The following is an 18,588-nucleotide window of genomic DNA, read 5'->3' as shown; positions in this document are numbered from 1 at the left end:
CAATTTTTGTCCAGTCTCTTCCCACATCTCCCACACCCCTTTCCCCCCCAGGAATAGTCAGTCCATTCCCTTTCTATGTCCCTGATTCTATTATAATCAACAGTTCATTCTGTTCATCAGATTATTTATTCACTTGATTCTTAGATTCACTTGTTGATAGATGCATATTTGTTGTTCATAATTTGTATCTTTACCTTTTTCTTCCTCTTCCTCTTCTTAAAGGATACCTTTCAGCATTTCATATAATCCTGGTTTGGTGGTGATGAACTCCTTTAGCTTTTCCTTATCTGTGAAGCTCTTTATCTGACCTTCAATTCTGAATGATAGCTTTGCTGGATAAAGTAATCTTGGTTGTAGGTTCTTGGTATTCATCACTTTGAATATTTCTTGCCACTCCCTTCTGGCCTGCAAAGTTTCTGTTGAGAAATCAGCTGACAGTCGTATGGGTATTCCCTTGTAGGTAACTGAGTTTCTTTCTCTTGCTGTTTTTAAGATTCTCTCTTTATCTTTTGCTCTTGGCATTTTAATTATGATGTGTCTTGGTGTGGTCCTCTTTGGATTCCTTTTGTTTGGGGTTCTCCGCGCTTCTTGGACCTGTAAGTCCATTTCTTTCACCAGGTGGGGGAAGTTTTCTGTCATTATTTCTTCAAATAGGTTTTCAATATCTTGCTCTCTCTCATCTTCTGGCACCCCTATAATTCTGATGTTGGTACGCTTGAAGCTGTCCCAGAGGCTCCTTACACTATCCTCGCATTTTTGGATTCTTTTTTCATTTTGCTTTTCCGGTTGGGTGTTTTTTGCTTCCTCGCATTTCAAATCATTGACTTGATTCTTGCGCTCCTCTGGTCTGCTGTTGGGAGTCTGTATAATATTCGTTATTTCAGTCCGTGTATGCTTAATTTCTAGTTGGTTCCCCAATATAAGATCGAGGGTCTCATTAGTTTTCTTGTAGATCTCATTAAGTTTATCGGCGGCTTCTAAACAGTTCTTGAGAGACCTTAAAAGTGTGGTTCTGAACTCTATATCTTCCATTGACAATTTTGTCCTGTTTCTTTGTCTCCGCATTTTGTTATGCTTCCTTGGTGCACCCCCTAGTGGTCGTTGTTCCTATTTCTCCTTTCTAACATGAGCATTTAGTGCTATAACTCTCCCGCTCAGCACTGCGTTAGCTGAACACCACTAACTATGATATGTTGGCTTTTCCATTTCATTCATGCAAATTTTTATTCTTTAATTTCCTTTGAGACTTCTCCTTTTATCTATGAATCATTTAGAAGCGTATTGTTTAATTTCCAATTATTTGGAGGTTTTTCTGTTGTCTTGTAGTTATTGATTTTTAATTTGATTCTCTGTAGGATTTCAGTTATTTTAAATTGGTTAAGGTTTGCTGGGTGACTTCAGGTATGGTCTTCATGGTGAACGCTCCATGACCACTTGGCTGGAATGTGTGTTCTGCTTTTGTCGGATGGAGTGCTCCATGAATGTCCGGTCTTGTCGGCCAGTGGTGGCGTTCATTCCTCTGTTTCCTTGCCGATTTTCTCCGTTGCTCCAAGTTGGGTTTTGAAATCCCAGCTGTGAATTTGTCTGTTTCTCTTCATCTTTATCAGTTTTTGCTCCATGTTACTTGGAAACCCTGCGCTGGGCCACACACGCACTTTGGATTGTTACACCTGGTGGATTGATTCTTTATCATTATATATTATCCACTTTTGTTCCTAATAATTTCCTCCCTCTCTGAGGTTTATTTGATGTTATTATAAGTAACTCTTGCTTTTATTCTAATTCATATCTGCATGATATACTAGTATACTTTTCATCCTTTTATCTCCTACTTACTTATTATTGTTACTTTTGAAGTCATTTTCTTATAACTGCATATAATTGAGTTACACATTATATACTCTATTTTAAAAATATATATTTTACTGATTTTTCACAGAGAGGAAGGGAGAGGGATAGAGAGTTAGAAACATCGATGAGAGAGAAACTTCGATCAGCTGCCTCCTGCACACCTCCTACTGGGGATGTGCCCGCAACCAAGGCACATGCCCTAGACCGGAATCAAACCTGGGACCTTTCAGTCCACAGGCCAACGCTCTATCCACTGAGCCAAACCGGTTAGGGCACTACTCTATTTTTTATAGTTGTAATTTTTCCCATTTTTACTGAGGAGTAATTGACCTCTATCTTTTAACTGGTGTGTTTATATAAATTATATTTAAATTAATCATTGATGTGTTAGAGCTTAAGTCTACCATTGTAATATTTGTTTTCTATTTGTCTAGATTGTTTTTCATTCCTCTGGGGCTTTTATTCTTGCTATCTTATGAGTTACTTGAACATTGCTTAGCATTAGATTTTTTGTTTGTTTGTTTATAATTTTTTACATCACTTTGTATAGTTTTATTGGTTGTTGCTCTGGGTATTTCCTGACACCTCTGTAATTATCACTTCCCATGGTATCAGTGTTTCACCCCCCTTGAAGTGTAGAAACCCTACTTCCATTTAGATCCCTTTGCCGTTCCCACTTTTTATATACAGTTGTCTTCAGTGTTTCCATTACTTACACTGCACACCATATCAATTGGTGTTGTAATTTGAACTTCAAACACAAAGTATAATTAAAGAAACTAAAGAGGTAGCCTGGCTTGTGTGGCTCAGTGGTTGAGCATCAACCTATGAACCAGGAGGTCATGGTTCAATTCCTGGTGAGGGCACATGCCCAGGTTGTAGGCTTGATCCCCAGTGGGAGGTGTGCAAGAGGCAGCCAATCGGTGATGTACTCTCATCATTGATGTTTCCATCTCTCTCTCCTCTCCCTTCCTCTCTGAAATCAATAAAAATATATTTGAAGAAACCAAAGAGGTAAAGAATAGTCTTTTATGTTCACCTCTGTATTTCCTCATTCCATTGTTCTTCATCTGTTGTCATTTTCTATATTTATCTGCTCAGGCTGCCAGAAGAAATACTCCAGACCAGGCAGTTTAAACCACAGAAATGTAGTTCTCACACTTCTGGAGGCTGGCAGGCCCGGGTGTGGGCAGGCTTAGTTTCTCCTGAGGCCTCTCTCCTTGGATTGCAGATGGCAGTGTGCACGGTGTCCTCGTGGCCTTTATGTGCACACACTCCTGTGTCTCCTCCTCTTCTTAGATACCAGTCTTATTAGGGACGAGGGGCCCACCCTTATGACCTTTATTAACCTTAATTACCTCCTTAAAGTTTCTATCTTCAAATACAGTCTCATTGGGAGTTTCAACATTTGGATTTTTGGGTGACACCTTTCAATCCATAACATTTAAAAAAATATTTGGAATACATCCTGCATATAAGATATTTACATAAAAAATATATATTTGGGAGCTCTCTTTAGCTAACCTTTAAAGGTAGGTCTGCTACCAACAAATTCTCTTAATGTTTCTTTATCTGAGAAGTCTGATTTCCCCTTCATTTTTGAAAGGTAGTTTTGCCAGATACATGACTCATGGTTGGCAGTTGTTTTCTTTTAATAGTTGAAAAATGTGCCATTAACTTTCAGCCTTGATGGTTTCCGATAAGAAATCTGGTGTCAATAATTTGGCCTTCCTCTGTAGGCAATGCATCATTTCTCTTGCTCTCTTTCTCTTTTTAGTTTTTCAGAAGTTTAATGATGATGTGTTTTTCTTTGAGTTTATTATCTTTGGGTTTCACACACCTTCTTGAATCTACAGTTTTGTGTCTCTTGGTAAATTTAGAAAGTTATGAACCATTATTTCTTTGAATATTTTCCAGGCACACCCTCTTTCTCTTTTCCTCCGGGATGCCAATGACAGAATGTTAGATATTTAGTTACACATGTGTTTCACAGATTCCCAAGGGTCCATTCATTGTTTTTTTTTGTTTGTTCAGATTGAATAAATTCTACAGATCTGTCTTCAGGTCCTTGGATTATAACCACTGTCATGTCTATTCTACTATTGAGTCCATGGAGTGAATTTTAAAACTTTTAGTTATATTTTTCAGTTCTATAATTCCCATATGGCTGTTTAGTATAACTGCTACTTCTTTATTGAGATTTTCTATTTTCTTCATTTGTTTCAAGAGAATTTGTAATTGTTTATTGAAGCACTAAAGGCCTTGTGCACGAAATTGGTGCACAGGTAGGGTTCCTAGGCTTGGCCACCCATCAGGGCCAATCAGGTTCCCCGTCTCCCCACAACCCCATCTCATTCTTCCCTCATCACCATGCGGTTCCCCACCCCCCGCCTCCCGGTCTCCCCGTCTCTTCCTCCTTCCCTCGCTCCCTCAACGCTCAGCCGCTGCCGCTGGTCGCCCGCCACATTCCTCACTGCCCCCTGTAGTTAGCACATGTCATAGCGAGCAATCAAACTCCCAGTCTCCCAGTCAAACTCCTGAGGGAGTTTGTGCACAGGTGGGGTCCCTCAGCCTGGATGGTGATCAGGGCTGATCAAGGCCATCTCGCCCAGCCAATCGGGGGGAGGGACCGCAGGAGGGCTCCAGGGTGTGTTCAGCCCCATCTCGCCCAGTCCCAATTAGCCAGACCCCAGCAGTAAGCTAACCAGCAATGCTACTGGTAGGAGCATCTGCCCCCTGGTGGTCAGTGCATGTCATAGCAACCATCTAGTCGACCACTGCGTCGGACACTTAGCATATTCAAATGTCCTGTTTTCAATATGAAATCACAAAACATGCAAACAATTAGAAAAGCATGCCTCATTCAAAGGGGAAAATAATTAGCAGAAACCACTCCTGAAGAACTCCAGATTTTGGACTTACTAAATAAAGACTTAAATCAGCTGTCTTTGTTGTTGCTATTGTTAATCCTCACCTGAGGATAATTTTTCCACCAGTTTTTAGAGAGAGTGGAAGGAGGGGAAGAGACAGAGAGAAATATCGATGTGAGACAGACTCATCGATTGGTTGCCTCCTGCACATGTCCCGACCAGGGCCAAGGATCAAACCTGCAACCGGCCTCTGTACTCCTGACCGGAATTGAACACAAGACCCTTCAGTCTGGGAACCAGCACTCTATTTTCAGACCAAACAAACTAGGGCAGTGGTCGGCAAACAGCAGCTCGTGAGCCACATGCAGCTCTTTGGCCCCTTGAGTGTGGCTCTTTCACAAAATACCACGTGCGGGTGCGCACGTACAGTGCGATTGAAACTTTGTGGCCCATGCTCAGAAGTCAGTTTTCGGCCTGGGCGAGACTATTTTGAAGAAGTGGCATTAGAAGAAGTGGGGGGTATCAGTCGGTCGGGTGACAGGAGACGCAATGCAGGTGGGCTGCGGGGTATGCAGTGCGGGGGAGGCATGCGCGATTCATGCACGAATTGAGTGAGCCAGTCAGTCAGCAGTCTCATTGTGCAGTGGTTAGTGCTAGTCGCGTCCGCAAATCGAGAGCGGGTGACAAAAGTAAAGTTGATTAAGTTAATTTTAGAGAACGTTGTGGAGTGAAAGAAGATGTAGTGTCGAGGATTGAGAAAGGTATGTTGAGATGGTTTGGACATATAGAGAGGATGAATGAAAGGAGATAGATGAAACAAGTATACAAGATGAGTGTGGATGGGAGAGTTGGAAGGGGTTGACCTCAGCGAACATACCTCAATCAGATTGAAGACGTTTTTAGCAAAGGCCAGCTTAGGAGTACCCTAATTAAGTTAATAACAATGTACCTACCTATATAGTTTAAGTTTAAAAAATTTGGCTCTCAAAAGAAATTTCAGTCGTTGTACTGTTGATATTTGGCTCTGTTGACTAATGAGTTTGCTGACCACTGTACTAGGGTAGATAGATTACAACTATTTTAAAATCCTTGTGAAATAATTTCAACATCATATTCAACATTAGTGTTGGTTGACTTTTTTCTCATTATTAGTGTGGTTTTTCTGGTTCTTGGTATAATGAGTGAATTTTTATTGTATCGTGAACATTCTTGTTATCAGGTTAGGAGTCTCTTAATGCTATTTAAATCCTCCACTTCAGCAGGAAGTCACCCCTTTTAAGTGTAATGTCTGGGTCCTGGCCTACTTTTGTGGGCTGTGGTTCCAGTGACCGTTTAGCTTTCAGAGCCTTTGCAGTTCTGTTCTTGTCGGCCTCACTCTCTGGCGCCTCCGGGCTGTCGCTCAGTCCGTGCTGGTGCTGCCTGGAGGGGGAAGTGGCTCCCAGTGCCGCCTGGTGTTGCAAGTCCACCTCTGCCATGGGAAGTGGGAGGGGTCGAAGCCAGTGGTCTGTGTCTTCTCATGCCACTGAGTGGGGTGGAGAGACGCCAGGGGGGCCGATGCCGCCCTCACTGGATCAGCCACCCAGCATCGCCCAGGTGTGGAGTGGGGTGGTCAGCTCAGGAGGGCTTTGAAGGCCAATGGGCCCCCACTGTGCCCCTTGCAAAGTGGGCTCTGTCAGGGTTCCCTTTGCCAGGCCTTTGGCCAGACCTCTTTTTTTTTTTTTTTTTTTTCAACAGTACAAATGGCCTTTATTGGCTGGAACGGGAGATGGAAAAGGAGGGGATACACAGCTCCAGCTCCTGGGCAGCTTCACAGACTTGGCCGCCTTCCGGCTGGCCAGGCCTTTCCTGTTGGTTGGTTTGTCTGTGCCCATTGGTGGTTCCAGGTTTCAGGCCTCCCTGGTGCCCACATGGGAAATAAAAGAACTCACATCATCATGCCTGGAGCCCGAGGTCTCGAACCAGTCCACCTCATTCTTTCCGTTCTCGGAGGCCTTCGTCATGGCCTGTTGGATCATTTCCAGGCTGTTCAGCTGTTTTTAGGGGGGGGAGGGATGGTGGTCTATGCTTGCTTGTTCTGGGAGGATCATTTGAGATTTTGCCAGTGGAAACAGGAATGAGCCATGTGAAGTCCATGGGTGCCAGTCACTCCTGGGCGCTGGCACGTAGTGGGCGTTCTGTACTAAGTAGTGGGTAAGTGAACGAGTGAATGGAGTTTCCATACTTGAATGTCAGTGCCCTACAGGCGTAACGAGCCCCATGCCCTGAGTTCTCGGCCGCGGGCTTCTCGGGGCCTTTAGGCTGCATCTTCCGGGAAAGGACCCCGGGCGCTGTGGCCTGCGGTGGAGACTGCTGTTTCCATGTCTGTCCCGCTGTGCGTTTGCCCAGCCACCGTGTTTCCGTCTGTGCACTGTGTATATGTACTATCTAGTCCAGGGGTGGGCAAACTTTTTGACTCGAGGGCCACAGTGGGTTCTTAAACTGGACCGGAGGGCCGGAACAAAAGCATGGATGGAGTGTTTGTGTGAACTAATATAAATTCAAAGTAAACATCATTACATAAAAGGGTACGGTCTTTTTTTTTAGTTTTATTCATTTCAAACGGGCCGGATCCGTCCCGCGGGCCGTAGTTTGCCCACGGCTGATTCTAGTCACTTGGGGGGCGTTATTAGTCTCTGCTTTCCAAAGACGAGACTTGCTATTCAGTATCCAGACATACTTAGCAAAATAAATCGGGACCAGAAATCTTTAGCTGGAATCTTTCTCAGGAAAGAGGCCAGTATTTAACAGAGGAATTACAATTTTTTCTTCTATTTTGCCCTTAACAGAATCAGATTAGCATGACAGAATGTCAGCCTGTTTTAAAGACTTAAATATTGAGGTTTCAGTAAGATCTCCTTCAGCCCAGGCTCCGTTTTCTCTGTAAACATCATGGTGCCTCTCGGAAGTGGCTGTTTAAGTGACAGCGTCTTAAATGAAGCCGTGACTACCTCTCCTGAGTGGTCGGCACGCAGGGCGCCCCACCGGGGACCAGACCGCAGGCTTTGTTTCTGTAAACCTGAATTGTACTCCCCGGCCTTTACCCCACATTTTGTATTCAAGAGATGAAACACATAAGGAATTCATTAAGAAATCAGTCTTTGGTGGGACAGCTTTGATTTGACACTTTTGAAATAGGATCCAGGTCACGCTGGTGAATGGTACAAACCTTTTTAGGCAACAGCATCTGGATCTGATTATTTTAAATTAGGTTGTGGGGTGCTGGCAACCCCTCCCCCCACCCCTGTGAAGCTGCTACTGCACACAGACCTTGTATCCTGAGATAACATTGGAAAGCAATATGTGCTAAATACTTAAAAATACGTTTTTATATGAATTCTCCACTTTGCTCTTCCAGTACTCCATTTTAATAAGCTTTTAGAATGTCACCTTTTATGTTTGATCAGTAATGATGGCTTTCATGCTAAAGGTAAATTAAACCTGGAGCATTTTATTAGTATTAATTTCTTCCCTCAGAAGCATAAGTGACACTAAATAGCTTCTTCAATGAATATTTATTAAATGAATGGGAATTACTCCAAAATAACCCAGTCAATGTGTGCTCTGGGAGGGCACCCTGTGCTGCCTGCGCCCAGCCTCCATCCCTGAACCCCCACCCCCACCCTCACCCCCCCACTGCTCCACTGCCTGTGCTGGCCCCCTGCTCCACTGCCCACATCTCCACTGGGAGGACTTGAAGGTAGCCTGGCTTTCATCTCCTCCTAACTGCAGGCGAGCAAGGAGGTGTAAATTGGGTGGAAGCCCAGTGTTCAGCCGCTAAGATGTAGTTTTCTTATTTCAAGAATGTTTGTATGTGAAGTTATTTTTCAGGATCAGAGTCAGTCAGAAGAGAAAGAAACAAGAACACTTTCATACCTAAAGAGCTCACCAATGGTCTGTGCTTCCTCTTTTATGTTGTTTCAGAAATAGAAACACAGGCATTTCTCCAGTGATTTCATAGAAGCCAAATTCCCAGGCATTTACATTACAAAGATGAGAGGACATTTTGATGAGCCTTTGTGTTCGGAAAGGGTTTAATAGCCGATGTTTCGGGGAAGAGATTCTGCAGGAAGACGGCCCGAAGGCAGCTCTCCCCTTGCACACACACCAGGCATGTGGTCACACTTACACGTGGCCAGGCTGTTCACCATCCCCCGCGGGTGCACAATGTTAGCTCTGCAGCCTCGTGTCTCTACTTCTCCAAGAAACTGCATCTCTTTTAACCCCGCGAAGTCTCCTTACAGATGAGAAGACAGGGACAGATACTAACCTGTGCCTGGCCCACAGCCAGCGTCACCCTGACCCCTCTCCGTTCCTAGTTGCCTCCCCAGCGGGAGTTTCTCTTTCTCCAAGCAGACAGAAATGGGCTAAGAATAACTCCGGAGCACAGAAGCCTGGGGAACAATAATTTCAAAGAGGGCTCTGAATCTCTCTTGAATTCTAACCCCACGTGACTTCCCTTTGATCCACTCATCACCTTCTTTTAAACTGGGAATTTTTGCTTTGTTTTGTTTTATTATTGATTTCAGAGAGGAGGGGAGAGGGGGAGAGAGAGAAACATGGATGATGAGAGAGAATCATTGATCAGCTGCCTCCAGCACGCTCCCTACAGGGGATCGAGCCTGCAATTGCCCCCGGGGCATGTGTCCTGACTTGGCATCCCACCCTGACCTCCTGGCTCATGGGTCAGCGCTCAACACACTGAGCCACGCCAGCCTGGTGGGAACTTCTTTCTCTTCTTATTATTGTGTTTGTGGTTTTTTTTCTTTTCTGTGTCAAAAAGGACTCTTCACAAAGTGAGAGAAAGGAATGTATTTGCTGGGGAGTGGGTGTGTCTACTTGGGAACATAATTGTATTCCTGGGCTATCGCTTCTGAGTCTGGTTTCACCTGGTTTCCGCCCCGGCCCAGCAGCCTCTGTGTGGACAGCATCGGGCTTGGGCGTCGGCAGAGAGACTTCCCGCAAGGGCTCCAGGTTCTGAGCTGTGTGACCCACGCGATGTTTTGGTTTTGGTTTTTAATTTTTACATTTTTTAAATTCCAGTTTACATTTAATATCATTTTTTATTTGCTGAGCCTCAGTTTGCCTCCTGGGAAATGAGCTGAGCCGCAAAGGAGCCACCCCACTCAGGCCTGCCCACCGCAGCCCGCAGCCCGCAGGCCGCACCACCCACTTGCTCAGACTGGGCGGGAATGAACTAGGCGGGGCTGGGCTGAGCGGGGATTAGGGGCGGGGCTTGGCGGGGCGGGGCGGGGCTGAGAGGGATTGGGGACGGGGCTTGGCGGGGCGGGGCGGGGCGGGATTGGGGGCGTGAGGGGATGGGCGTGGCCGAGCGGGGATTGGGGGCGGGGCGGGCGGGGCTGGGCGGGGCTGGGGCGTGCGGGCTGGCTTCTGGTGCCAGCAGTGTCTGCTGACGGAGGTAGGAGCCGGCCTTTTCGGAAGCGCCAGTGGAGGGTTAGGCCCAGCTGCCGCGCCGGGACGCCTCCCGGGAGCCCCTGCAGGGCAGTGGGAGGCACTGACTTTACTCAGGAGCGTGCGGGTCCCCGTGGGCAGCTGGGCTCAGCCGTCTCGGGAGTCGGAGGCTGGCCAGGGACCCCACGCGCCCGCTCTGGGCGAGGCGCTGCCGGCGCACGGCGCCCTCTGCACACCGCCTGGGCCGGGCGCCGGAGCCGGGGCCGCGGACCTGCCCGCGCCCGCTGGCTGCCGCATCGGCGGGCGCTGGCTGCTGCTACAGCGGCTGGGACACTTTTTCCAAAAGAGAACTCAGCATTTATGGAGTCCCAGAGTAACGGGCAGTTTCGGCAGAGACTTAAACCCCGGACTTTGCCAGCTGCTCAAGTTCAGGGTCAGACAGAAGGCCGCGTTCCCCGGCACCAGCGTGGGGCCGGGCTGTCCGCGAGGGGGGGCTCCGTGCACCGAGCCCACCTGAAGGAGCCGGCCGCTGGCGACTAGCTCTGCCTGCAGGAGGAGCTGCTGGGGTCCGGCCCTTGGCCCTGTCTGGCTTCGGGAACTCTGGCCGCAGCGCCGCCCTCCAAGGCCCTGCTGCGGACAGCGACCTCTAGCGTTAACGGCGGGGCACACCCAGGGGGCCCCGGGCCCAGCTCCCTCCCCACGCGGCCGGCTTCTGAGCACCTGACTCCCAGGGCGGTACCAACTTACATCGTGGGAGGGACCAGAGCAAATGAGCAGCCAACTTAGGTAAATTATTCTCACACACACACACACACACACACGCACACACACGCGCACACACACACGCGCGCACACACACGCGCACACACACACACGCGCACACACACACACGCGCACGCACACACGCGCGCACACACGCACACACACACACACGCGCGCGCGCACACACACGCACGCACGCACGCACACACCTATGGTTGGATATCAGAAATAAAAGAAAATTTTGCATTCATGAACTGAGAATAATCACCAGAGGCCAAAAATAACCTAAATTAATTTTTTACTAGTTCAGTAAATGGGGCGGAAGATCAAGTTAAGAAGATATCAGGGTAAAAAACTCCTGTTTTAAAAAATGAAAGAAAATATCAGGGTAATAGGGATGGAGAAATGGGAAAATATAAGAGAAAATATAAGAAATGAGAGAATCAGTCTAGGAGGCACAATATCTAATTACCTGAAGTTAGAGAATAAAAGAACAGAAAATAATTAAATTAACTAAAAGCTTAACTAACCAAAATGTTAGGTAGATATTGGACCTTCTAGAATGATAACGGATAAATGGCCCAGGCTTCTCACTTCTCAAAACGAATCCCTGGGAATTTCCGGGCGGCTGAGTGCCGGTGTGGGAGAGGCCAGGACAGCGCTGACCATGCTGAGGGGCCCAGCGAGGCCGCACTAGGAGGCTGCACGTGTCACAGCCAGGGAGCTTCCGCCTCGTGTTTCAGAGAGACTGTCAGGCTGTGCTGCCACCCCTGTGCTGACTTACAGCCACATTCATGACATGCGGTGCCTTCAGCTGTGTTCCCACTCGTCCTGAACCGAGGGAGTCCCGCCAGCCTGGAGTAAGAACTGCCGTTGACAACTTCCGTGAACAAGCCCAGTTGTTGCATAAAGTAGTCTAAGAACAGACCATCTGACGATAAACCTACTCTAGACCCAAGGTTACAAGAAAACAGTTCAAACGCTTCTCACTGCACACAGCCAGAGGCCACCTCTGTGAGAGTGCGGGCAGGTGGCAGGTTTGTTGCGGGCACTCCCTCACCGATCTAATGAATATTTCACGTCCGGCACTGGGCTGTTCTTTTAAAAGACAGTGGAACCTCGGTTCTCAAACTTAATTCCTTCCAGAGGCCGTGAGAAGCAATTTGCTCAAAAACCGAATCATTTTCTCCCATTAGAAATAATGTAAATTGAATTAATCCATTCCAGACCCCCAGATGATTCCGTTCCAGCCTTTCTCACATACAGTACATGTCTCACGGGCTGTTTAGTCTGTAAACAAACACCTCTTTTCTTAAACGTACTGAACTGCCGCTCCTCGCCTTACAGGAGTCACTCCAGCTCGGCCGGTGTCTTTCAGGTCAGCATGCGCCTCTGAAATGCTGACCTGCTCACTGCCTTTCCTTGATCCAAATCAACAACCATTTTTCTGCCTCTTCAACTGTCCGTGTCATTCACACCCTTAGCAACATTAGCACTCTGATGGCCTCCTCATGTTTTAAAATTGTGCTAATTGTTGATTTCGCCAGTAACAGAAGCATTCTCTCCTTGGTTTGCTGCCGGAGACACTCTGTCCTACTGAGGTATCAGCTTGGAGGGTTGTCAGGTAAAAAGCTGAAGTCTGGCTCAACCACCCGGGACACATTTCCTGTGAACAACTTGGTTGAGAAGCAAATTGTTTGAGATGGGAGCCATTCAAGAACGAGGTTTGACTGTCCCCGTTTTTTTTTGTTTTGTTTTGTTTTTAAATATTTTATTGATTTTTTACAGAGAGGAAGGGAGAGAGATAGAGAGTTAGAAACATCGATGAGAGAGAAACACCGATCAGCTGCCTCCTGCACATCTCCCAGTGGGGATGTGCCCGCAACCCAGGTACATGCCCTTGACCGGAATCGAACCTGGGACCCTTCAGTCCACAGGCTGACGCTCTATCCACTGAGCCAAACCGGTTTCGGCAACTGTCCCCGTTTTAGCAGAGTCTCATTCTCTCAGGGTTTTACGTGAAATGCTTTCACTTCAGGCAAGTGTTCTAGTCAAGGCTGAATTAAAGAATATGGGGCTTAGAGCTACCTACTTCCACCCAAAACACCAGAGAGATAGATAACCCTAACCTTTCAGAGAGAGAAACACGTGACAGACACTGCCCAGGCCTGCCTGCCTGCCCTTGCCTCCTGTTACTTCCCGTACATTTCCCTGTTCTGGCTCTTTGAACCCAGGTTGGAGGCCTGCAGTAGGGCCTTCCCAGGAGAGGAACCAGGCCAGGCCAGAGGGGTAACTGGACTGGGTGTGTGACACTGCCCTGACCAAGGGCACGCAGGAAGACATCGGCTTTAATCTTGCTCCTACTCTGCCTGTGCCCAGGCTGTGAGGTTGGCAGCTCGCCCGTCCTATCCCAACAAAGAGCGCACTGCTAGCACCGAGGAGGGAGGGAGGGGCAGAGCTGGAGGAAGCCCTGATGAGTAGGGGTAGCTGCCAGCCCAGCCTTGGGATTGCTCACTCCCAGGCCTCCTTAAGGCAACAATCAATGGATTCCCGATTCTTTTTTTAAAAAATATATTTTATTGATTTTTTACAGAGAGGAAGGGAGAGGGATAGAGAGCTAGAAACATCGATGAGAGAGAAACATTGATTAGCTGCCTCCTGCACACTCCCGACTGGGGATGTGCCCGAAACCAAGGTACATGCCCTTGACAGGAATCGAACCTGGGACCCTTCAGTCCGCAGGCTGATGCTCTATCCACTGAGCCAAACCGGTTAGGGCTGGACTCCCGATTCTTAGATAGACATTGTGTTCTTGGAGGGCCAGAGCATGACATTCCAAACGGCCACTCTGGCCTAAGGATTATTTGAACTGAAGGCCATTGAGAAGCAGCAGACCCGCAGGAAACGCTCTCGATCATTCCCTTTCTGCCTAAAACGGGCATAATTTCCCTTTGTGAGGTGTCGCCTCTTCCATGTCACTGGAGATGGAGGTGGCACCGATTTGAGTCTGTAAACAGCCCTGACCTCCCATTCCTTTCCTGTACGTGTACCTTCCCGTAGTCACTGCCTCTAGAGGCCCAACCCCTTTCCCTTGTCCAGTTGTCTGCACAGTTTATGGCCCTGCTCTAAAATGATGCCTGCGCCTCCAGGCTCCACTGCTCTCTAGGGCTTTCCTTCTAACTAGAGGCTCGGTGCGCCCGCGACAGTGGACCTGCGTGCCTGCTCTCCGGTCAGTGTGTCTCGTGCCAGTTTAATTCACAGCTCGCAGCCACAGACCCGGGGGCAGAGGAAACGCTTTTGCTCACCTGCAGCGCCCTCCCCCCCCCCCCGCCCCCCGGTATCTTATGCACACGCACAGCATCAGCAGTGACGGCCGGAGACTTTCCAGCAGCAACACGGGGAGCTCCAAGCTGCAGGAAGGTCTTTGGGGCTCAGAAAGGCTATCAGTCACCTGCAGCGGAGAAGCCCCACCCCCTGCTCTCTTCTTGGTCCAAGGAGGGCGCTTTTCTCACGGGAAACTGATGTCCTGCTTTTAGGGGGGACGAAGGGGACAGAGGTCCTTCCTGCACCTGCTGCTTCTCAAGTCCTTCGGCTCAGAATAGCCCTTATGCCAAGTGGCCTCTTCTGGGGGCGTGTTCTGCTCCTTCAGCGGGGAGGGTGTCCACTCTCCTCCGCCCGGGCAGGGTCATTAGCTTTCATTTAGCAAGGAAACCGCCTGGAGATTTTAAGCAGAATCATTACGATTTTTCTATGCAAATAAATGCTCTGGGGACTTAGATGAGCTCTCCTGGATGACCAGAATGTGTGAGGCCCTGGCTTTGGGGTCCTGCTGGGATCCCCCCAATGTCAGCCCCTCCCCTGTCCCTCCAGTGGGCTACCTAACCCGCCAGAATGGCTGCTCACAGCCCACGGAATGCATCCCATCTCACCCGGAATGGGCGGCTTTATCCTAAATGTTTATTGAATGACAATGCTTTCAAGGTTTATTTCTTAGAAGGAGTTTTCTGAATATTAAACCCAATGAGGTTAAAACTCCATTAGGTTGCTAACAGAGCAGGGTGGGCGGCGCTGTCTCACCGGTGCTGCCCGGCGAGGAAGCGGCCTGTCTCGTTGGGCCAGCACTCGGCCAGCACCCCCAGACACTCTAGTGAACAGAGGCAGGAGAAACTGGAGAAATGGAAAGTCACCATTAGGCAGGCACCCCCGTCACAGCTGCTGTGGGGAAGACCCGCGAATGGCGTGAGGTTTGAGGAGAAACAAGGTTTGCATTGCCTCAAAACGTGCCCTCTATTGAAAGCACTGCACAGTGGAGACCCTGGCAGACAGCCTTACCCAGGGAAGGAGGGCAGCCTCCGCCGAGGGTCAGAGGGACTGCGGGGCGGCCGAGGCTGCCTACTGAGGAGGGCACGGCATCGCTGGGGGGATTTTTGTTGAACGTGCAGCTTCAGTCCCATCGAGAAAAAATACCAGACAAACCCAAACCAAGAGACAGTCTCTGGAGATAACTGACCAGTGACCTTCGAAAGTGTGCCAAGGCCACGAAGGACAAAGAAGACGGAGAAACTGTCCAAGAACAGAGGAGACTAAGTGCAAGGAGGGTCCTGGAGCAGAGTGAGGGCGCTGGTGGGAACCGGTGCCGTGGGAACCGGTGCCGTGTGAACAGGCCTGCAGGGGGGGGAGCAGCCCCGGAGTGGGAGGCGTTGGGCCTGTGGTTTGGAAGATGATGCGCTAGAGGACCTGGTGAGGGTCTACAGGAACGCCCGTCCTGTCGTACTTCTCTGTAAGGCTAAAATGATTCAAATAAAAACATAAAGAAATGGAACAATGGCCTCAGAGAGGACGGTCCCCACTTCAGCATCAAGTCCCAGGTCCCGCGGGAGCTGCTCTCCGCCCACGGGCAGGATTTGTGGCCCCAGGTCTGGCTGCTTCTCTCCAGGGCAGCTGGAGCAGTGCCAGGAGAACGTGTCCAGGGCTTAGTCTTTCACAGAATGGGAAGATGCCAGTTTTAATCAGAGAACTGGCTCTTTGTCACCAAGACTGGCATAGGATGTAAGCAGAAAGTTGAATTAAGGAATCTTCAAAGATGTGCATGCAAGTTGATAAAATGTGTTACTAATTTAAAATGCATGGCATGTGCTGGCTGCCACGGCCCCCACCTCCCTAGCCACGCATGTTACTGAGGGTGGGCGGTCAGGGACCTAACCTGCTGGGGAAAGGTAGGCTGTGTCAGCCTCGCAAAGTAAAGAATGTGGGTTTAGTCTTGACTAACCAGTTCACTATAACTTTGCCACAACTCTTTCTCTGGAAAAAAACAGCGATGTAGGTACCAGAACTATGCAGTTCACCCTCTAACCTGCTCCTCTGTTCAGCCCGTGTGGCCAAGGGATGGAAGAAGAGTTGCCTTGGAGTTCGAAGAGGAGGGTGTGGGAGTCCTTTGCCGTGGGAGTCGTTTGTTATACTCCTCCCCAGAGTATACGCCTCGCTCTCACGGAGTATTTATTTGCAATTTGTAGCACTGATCTGCGGTACAGTGTTCTGGAGTTTCTTAAACAGAAGTAGGCAAGGGAACCCCAATGATACTGAAATACGCCTGCATCCCCTGTATGGAAATGTGAGTGTGAGGTAAGTGGTGCTTGTATACCGCCATGGTGATCATCCCATCTAATAATAGACAAACATGGTAATTAACCATACCTTCACTATGCCTCCCATGGGCTAATCAGTGTGATATGCAAATTACCTGCCAACAAATATGGCGGCTAATTTGCATAGCGCAGGCAGGGTGGGACAGCACAGCTGCCAGGGCAAGCCGCCATCCCGGGCCACAGACCGGCCCCAGAAACCCCAGATGCCGCCCAGAAGCTGGTGATCGGGGGGAGATGGGGGTCCCCTACCCAGGCCTGACACCTCTGGAGGAGGTGTCAGGCCTGGGCAAGGGGCCGATCTGGCATTGAGAGGGTGATGGGGGTCGATGCCTCTGGCCGAGGCATCAGGCCTGGGCGAGGGCAGAGCCAGTGATTGAGGGGGAGATGGAGATCCCCTGCCCAGGCCTGAAGCCTGGGCCAGAGGCGTCAGGCCTGGGTGGGGGGCAGAGCCGTCAATCAGAGTGGTCTGGGGGTCCCCTGCCCAGACCTGAAGCCTGGGCCAGAGGCATCAGGCCTGGGGCGGGGGCGGCTGGAGGAGGGGCCAAGCCGGCGATTGGTGTGAACTACAGAGGAAACACCTTTTCTGACCGCTCATTGGTTAAGCTCCTTGTATGCCACTGGTAATATTCTTAGTAACTTGGGTAATAAGAATCCAAAAAGATGATCTAGGGTTTTTCACCACACTCCTGGTGAAAAAAATGAAGGTCCACTGCTGGAGGGCTAAGAAATGTCATATCCTGCCCTAACTGGTTTGGCTCAGTGGATAATGCCTTGGCCTGCCCACCGCAGGGTCTGGGTTCAATTCTGACCAAGGGCATGTACCTAGGTTGCAGGCTCCTCCCTGGCTGGGGCCCAGGGCAGGGCTCATGCAGGCGGCAACCAATCAAAGTGTTCCTCTCATTTTGATGTTTCTCTCTGTCTTTCCCTTTCTCTTCTACATTCTCTAAAAATCAATGGAAACATATCCTCAGGTGAGGATAAAAAAATAATAAAGAAATTATTATTATATGAAAGACACATCTTGAAAATGCCTAAAGAAAGTTGTCATTTTTTCATGGTGAAGGGACTGGAGTCCGTGTTGATGAGAAAACCTTGGTGGCTGTGGTGACTGGCAGTGGCTGCAGCAGCAGGCTGATGGGGCTGGTGCCTTCCCCTGATCAGCCCAGTCACTTCCCACAAAGGGAGGCCAGACTGCAGCTTAGGCCCTATCCCTAAGGGGAGCAGGGAGCGGGCCTAAGCCGTCACTAGGACATCCCCTGAGGGCTCCCAGTATGTGAGAGGGGGCCGGCTGGGCTGAGGGACACTCCCCTCCCCAGTGCATGAATTTTGTGCACCGGGCCCCTAGTCCTATAAAATAAAAGGGTAATATGCAAATCGACCAAATGGCAGAACTTCCGGTCACTATGATGCACACTTACCACCAGGGGGCAGACACTCAATGCAGGAGCTCTCCCCTGGTGGGCCGTGTGCTCCCACAGCACTGAGGCAGTGCTAAGGATGTCCAATGGGGAGCGGGTCTAAGCCATCAGTCAGACATCCCCCAAGAGCTCCTGGACTGCAAGAGGGCGCAGGCCAGGCTGAGGCACTCCCCCAAGTGCACGAATTTCGTGCACCAGGCCTCTAGTAAGATATAAGAAGCTGGAGAGATTAAACACTAGCCCCGTGCCAAAAACAATCATAAGAAAATAAAGCACACGGCACACACCGTGTTTGCAAGCTCATGCTGAGGTTTGGGGGGGAATGGATAACACCATTCTCTTCTCCTTCTGCGTTCTGAGCTAGCTCACAGATAAGAGAGAGAGTCAGAGATCAAAATACCAGTTTCACTCATGTCAAAGCTGAGTGGAGAAAAGGGGGTTTCCTCCACTTTCTAAGGACTTTCCTTACTATCCTCCAGCCCCATCCAGTCACAGTCCCTGAGGAGACTGAAGGCCCAGGAACTACACGGAGGAGCCTGTTACCTCAAACACCCAATCGGAGAAGACCCCGTCCCTCGAACCCACTGTCAAGAA

This window comes from Myotis myotis, unplaced genomic scaffold, assembly GCF_014108235.1.
Source record: "Myotis myotis isolate mMyoMyo1 unplaced genomic scaffold, mMyoMyo1.p scaffold_m19_p_31, whole genome shotgun sequence".
NCBI classification, from domain to species: Eukaryota; Metazoa; Chordata; class Mammalia; order Chiroptera; family Vespertilionidae; genus Myotis; species Myotis myotis.
Note: the sequence above shows the minus strand (reverse complement) of the source record.